The sequence below is a fragment of the Teleopsis dalmanni genome, chromosome 2 (genome assembly GCF_002237135.1).
Source record: "Teleopsis dalmanni isolate 2A chromosome 2, ASM223713v2, whole genome shotgun sequence".
NCBI classification, from domain to species: Eukaryota; Metazoa; Arthropoda; class Insecta; order Diptera; family Diopsidae; genus Teleopsis; species Teleopsis dalmanni.
Window position 1 is genome coordinate 244964969 of NC_051847.1, and position 5710 is coordinate 244970678.

Below are 5710 nucleotides of genomic sequence, written 5' to 3' on the forward strand. Positions count from 1 at the left end.
AAACTTTGTAGTTACTCGTTCACTATCTAAGTCTTTACGGTGCTGATATAAGTCTTCCTCTTCAAGTGGTCCTTGCAAACCCTTATGAAATATTTTTCTCATCCACCAGAAACTCCATCTCGAAAATATATGAGCGGTTGAGTAGGGATTCTTTGGGCGTTCAATTTTTCTTCTAGTCCGATTCATGTTAAATTTCTTTATTTACAGTTACGTTTGATTATGATAAACCAAAAATGTAGTAATAAATTCGAAGTTCAAGAAATGAAGATAACCGACACGAGCACCACTCAATATGGTAAATGCAACAAAAATTTTTTAAATCGTGAATAACAGTAAATAGCAATGCAAAAAATTTACAACACTTTTTCAATGTTACAACAAAACTTTATAGACAATGATGAATGTTACCAATATATGAATAAGCTACAATTCAGTTTGAGCAATGAAGCGTAAACGAAACATTGGACCACTAATTTTAAACAGCAAAAAACACAAGCGCAAAAAAAGATTTAATGAAATAAGTGTTATTTAACACTTACTTTGTGCTCAATGGTCGTTTGTAGATTCTTATCCAAATGCACCTTTATAATTTGGGTGCCATCAAATTTGGCACGAATACGTTTGCCTACGATCTCTGCTGAAAACACTAAATCTTCTAAAATAAAATACACAGCAGTTAAACTACGCGAACGGATTATTGCACCGTCTTGTTTTTACGAAAACTTTGTAGTTACTCGTTCACTATCTAAGTCTTTACGGTGCTGATATAACTCTTCCTCTTCAAGTGGTCCTTGCAAACCCTTATGAAATATATTTCTCATCCACCAGAAACTCCATCTCGAAAATATATTACCGGTTGAGTAGGGATTCTTTGGGCGTTCAATTTTTCTTCTAGTCCGATTCATGTTAAATTTCTTTATTTACAGTTACGTTTGATTATGATAAACCAAAAATGTAGTAATAAATTCGAAGTTCAAGAAATGAAGATAACCGACACGAGCACCACTCAATATGGTAAATGCAACAAAAATTTTTTAAATCGTGAATAACAGTAAATAGCAATGCAAAAAATTTACAACACTTTTTCAATGTTACAAAAAAACTTTATAGACAATGTACGATAATTACGCGTACTCGTTCTCGTATTCGTACAACAGAAATTATTTTCAAATAATTCCTTATGCAAATCATGCAAAATTGTTATATTATTCTGTTTAATGAATTATTATTATTTAGACATATTGAATTAAGAGAATGTTTTTATTTAATTTGTATGTTTCGTATTTTTTTTCATAGTAATGAAAAATTTTTATTGTGATCAGAATAAAAAAAACACTAAACAAAATAGATAATAAAAAAAATAATTACTAAAGCTTTTAAGCACGTGTGCAAATGTAAACAAAAGAAACTTTTAATAGATGTTAATGATTGGGTTTAATAAAACTAAAAACTTTTTTTAAATGTAATATGCTCTTTAAACATTCTGCACATATTTAAGTATTTTAAGAAATGTGACAACATTGCATTTATGATGAAATCCATCAAATTATGTTTGTGTATGTTTATGAGAGAACAAATAGTAGAATGAATAAAAATTACCCAGCGGCACCATTATGCCAGCGCTGAAAAAGTAAGCGAGGAGGTAATAGCTCTTCGTTTTTATTTTTCTTTGTTTTCGACATTTGTGTTCGACATAGGCAATTTCGGGGTTGAAATTATAAAAGAATGAAGAAGAAAAGCATATGAGAGTATTAAGAATTTCTTGTTTTGCCTACATTGTATACATTTAGTCTGCTTTTGATTTTAGTGAAGTGCGTGCAGTGAACAATTTTTAATTTTTAAAATCAAATAAAAAACAAAAATATAAATAAAATATAATTTGTAATTTAACATAAACTCACTGTAAGTATATGCAAAATTAAGTAAATATATTTAAAATGATAATTATAATTTTTGTTTTGTATTATATAGATGCATACTGTAAGACATTATAAATGTTTGGTGAAAAAGAAAAAGGAGGAATTTTCATCGTTTAAAAAAGAAGGTATAAATGAAACAGGGAATTTTAATCGTGCATTTATTAAAATATTTTATTTTTTTATAGAAAATGATTTTCAAAATTTTGGTACGAAAACAATACCTTCCTGCAGTACAGCTGAACATATTAATGGTGATATTAATAAGTTAATATTTAAATAAATTAATATGAAAATATGTTAACAATTTAATATATAAATGAGGTAATATTTAAATTAATTAACATGTAAATAATTATATATAAATAATTTAAACTGTAAATAAGTTAATATGATATATATATATATTATATATTTTTATGTAAATATTAATATTTTGATTTTATAAAACATAAATATAAAATATAATTCATCCAAAAAAATTTTTAGTATTTTATTTAAAAATCAATAGCATAGGTAAAATTGGAAATTTAAGCGAACATATCAGCGCTGATATGTTGCATTACAAATTCGAAAAGGTAAGCTAACATGTCAGCGCTGATATGTTGCATTACAAATTCGAAAAAGTAAGCGAACATGTCAGCGCTGATATGTTGCATTACAAATACGAAAAGGTAATCGAACGATTCAGCGCTTGCCCGCAATGACATGCACGTGTTAAAGTAATTAGGAGTTTCCTTTGAATAATCAGCGCTAGGCATTACCATTCAGCGCTGAGGGAATCGATTCCCTCAGCGCTGAAAGTCCCGCTGGGTATGTTTAAATGCCCTGCAATGTTGAATGTATTTGTTACACAAGCAAAATACACTTACAACACTTAGCACATCGCAAATTGAGAGGGAAACACATACCAAAAAACCATATGCTCATAATCGCATATAAAGTTTCGTACAAAAACATCAAGAAACCGAAACTGAAACGCACACTAAAACACCACGAAAATATGAAGAAAAAACGACTTCGGACGAAAGTTAGACTTCGTTTATATTCGTCACCAACGTCGTTGTTCCACCGCCGTCTTATTGATCGTTGAAAAAAGAAAACTGTTCGAATTTCACACTTTTTCAAAATTAATAAAAAATAAAAAAACAAAAAAAGTAAAAAAAAAATACTTTGCAGGAAAAATCAAAATGGCCGCAACACTTTATGTCGAAAAATATTCAATTTAAATAATTTTTAAAGAAAATTAACATATTTCTGTTAAGAATTTTATAAATTTAATCAAAAATTTATTTTCTATTATGGAAAGTTAGGCAGAAACTGACGCTAATAAAACATGCCCAAAAGTACTTATGTAACACAACTATTGATTGAAATTTATTTCACTAATACGAATTATTCATTTCAAATAAGGGAAATCCACTATTAAAGTTAAATTAATTATTAAAATTTTCCATTAAAAGTAAAATTTTTGTTCATTCTTAGCTAAATATGCTTTATGTTAAAAAAAACGTATACACACTTTTCGGAAAATTACTCCATTTTGAATTGATCCCCAGTAAATGTATTCAGTGTTTTTTTTTATTTTTTGCTTTTAATCAATTTCCAAAGATATTAACGTACACGAAACTTAAACATTAAACCAATATCACATTTTAAAGCAAAGCAATCATTATATATATGTTTAATTATACAATTTATCAACTTTGAATTAAAAAAAAAAATTTTTTTTTTTTTTGCACAAAAACCCAACAACACGGAGCAATAAAAAATCATAATAACAAAATATACGGTGTGTAGAAAATGTGGATTGTGTTCATTGGACACCTAATGTTGGTATGCTTCAACGAAAGCTCTGAAATGTGTAAGAGCGAACTGCGACATCTTATAGAATTTATTATTTTTGCCATAAACAAAAATATATTAAATATTTCATATATATTTAATATATATGAAATATATTAAATATTAGAATATTAATATTAAATAAAATCGAATTATTAAAAATTATTAAACCAGTAAACATTAGAATATTGAAGTTCAAATATTAAAAATTAAATAATGATAGTACTCAATTAATTAAAATAAATTGATTAAAATTTCTTATATACCAGATATTCTTATACACAATATAACATGTATATATTTTATATTATAATTGAATATCGAACCTTGACCAACCATCTATTAAATAACAATTGAACTAAAAGAACTTAACTAATACATCGCAATTATAATCAAACAAAATTACGTATTTTAACGTTTTGTATATCAACCACAAAAAAGCAACATAAACCTAAATATCTAAATATTATAATCTCAAATTTTTAATTCATCAGATTCATAATAAAATATAAATCATTTCCAGATACAAGCAAAACTAAAAAATGGAAACAAAACAAACCAATCTTGCAATTTCATCAATCACAAACAAGGATGATTCAACAAATCCAATTCATACCACTAATCCTCCACCAATGCCAATGTTAAACTCATCACATCATCAGGATGCAGAAAATGAAATAATAACCATATGTGGTAAGTATCACAAATCCCAACATTATCAATATCAATATTCTATTACAAATCATAAAATATCTTTCATAAATTACTAAATAATAATAATCTCATTACAATATTATAAAATTAATTTATACATAATATCATTATAATATTCTTCACATTAAATATCAAAATAAGTCCTAATCTAGTTGGATATATATCCACAAAAATTCTAATGTTAATATGTATTCGAAGATCTATTACATATAAATCATACATATACATCTACCAATATCTATACTCATCATAAAATTAATTTAATCCATACTATTTTATAATATATTCTATCAATCGCATGAACTAAATAATTAATAAAAATGTGTTTAAATAATAGAAAAATAATAATACACCTTATTAAAATCAATATTTCCAGATTCAGACACATCTATATTCCAACTGCATGACACAACCTCAGCATCATATCATCCCCTAAATGCTTCCATTGACAATACCTCAATCAACACAAACAAACGTAAAAAACTCAACCAATCAACAATCGACACACAAACAAAAACCATAGATGCACCACAAACAAATTTATCATCAAACAAAGCATATTAGAAAAAAATTATTCAGGTATATTATCGCATAATTATAAGAATACCTTATTCATCAACAATAACAATATTTCTTATTATACATCAGATGATTCATCTACCCTATCTAACCTAACAAATAATATAAATACTCAGGTGGCAAACGTCTTAAAACCACCCATACTTTCATCTACCAAAACAAAAATTAATATTTCTTTTCTATATATGTATGTAACTGAGAAAAATGTTAATTTTATTGATAACTGAATGTGTAAAAAACTGTGTGATTGGTAATGACTCTGTTGACCGTAGCGTGTAATTAATTAGTGAGAAACATTAAAACAACAAATTCGTTACTAATTAAAATTCAAATACAGTAGCTTTATACGCTGTCACCGAAAATGTCGCTTTGGACAGACAGCAAGACAGACACACAACCTTTTTAAGAAATTTGAATTACAAATACTTTAAGGCGAAGATTTTAATTAATTAATTGGACACACTTTTCGATATGCCAAAAACGACGCATACTAAGTGGCTTTTTGCTCTTGATACACTGAATACTTCCCACACTGTTTTTGGTTAGACCAATATGCAGCGCGGTACCGGCCAGATTGAGCATTTAAGTCTCACTGACAAAAGAGTAAAAGACTTCTTAAAGTAACCGCAACATCTTAAGCATAAAATATGTAGTAA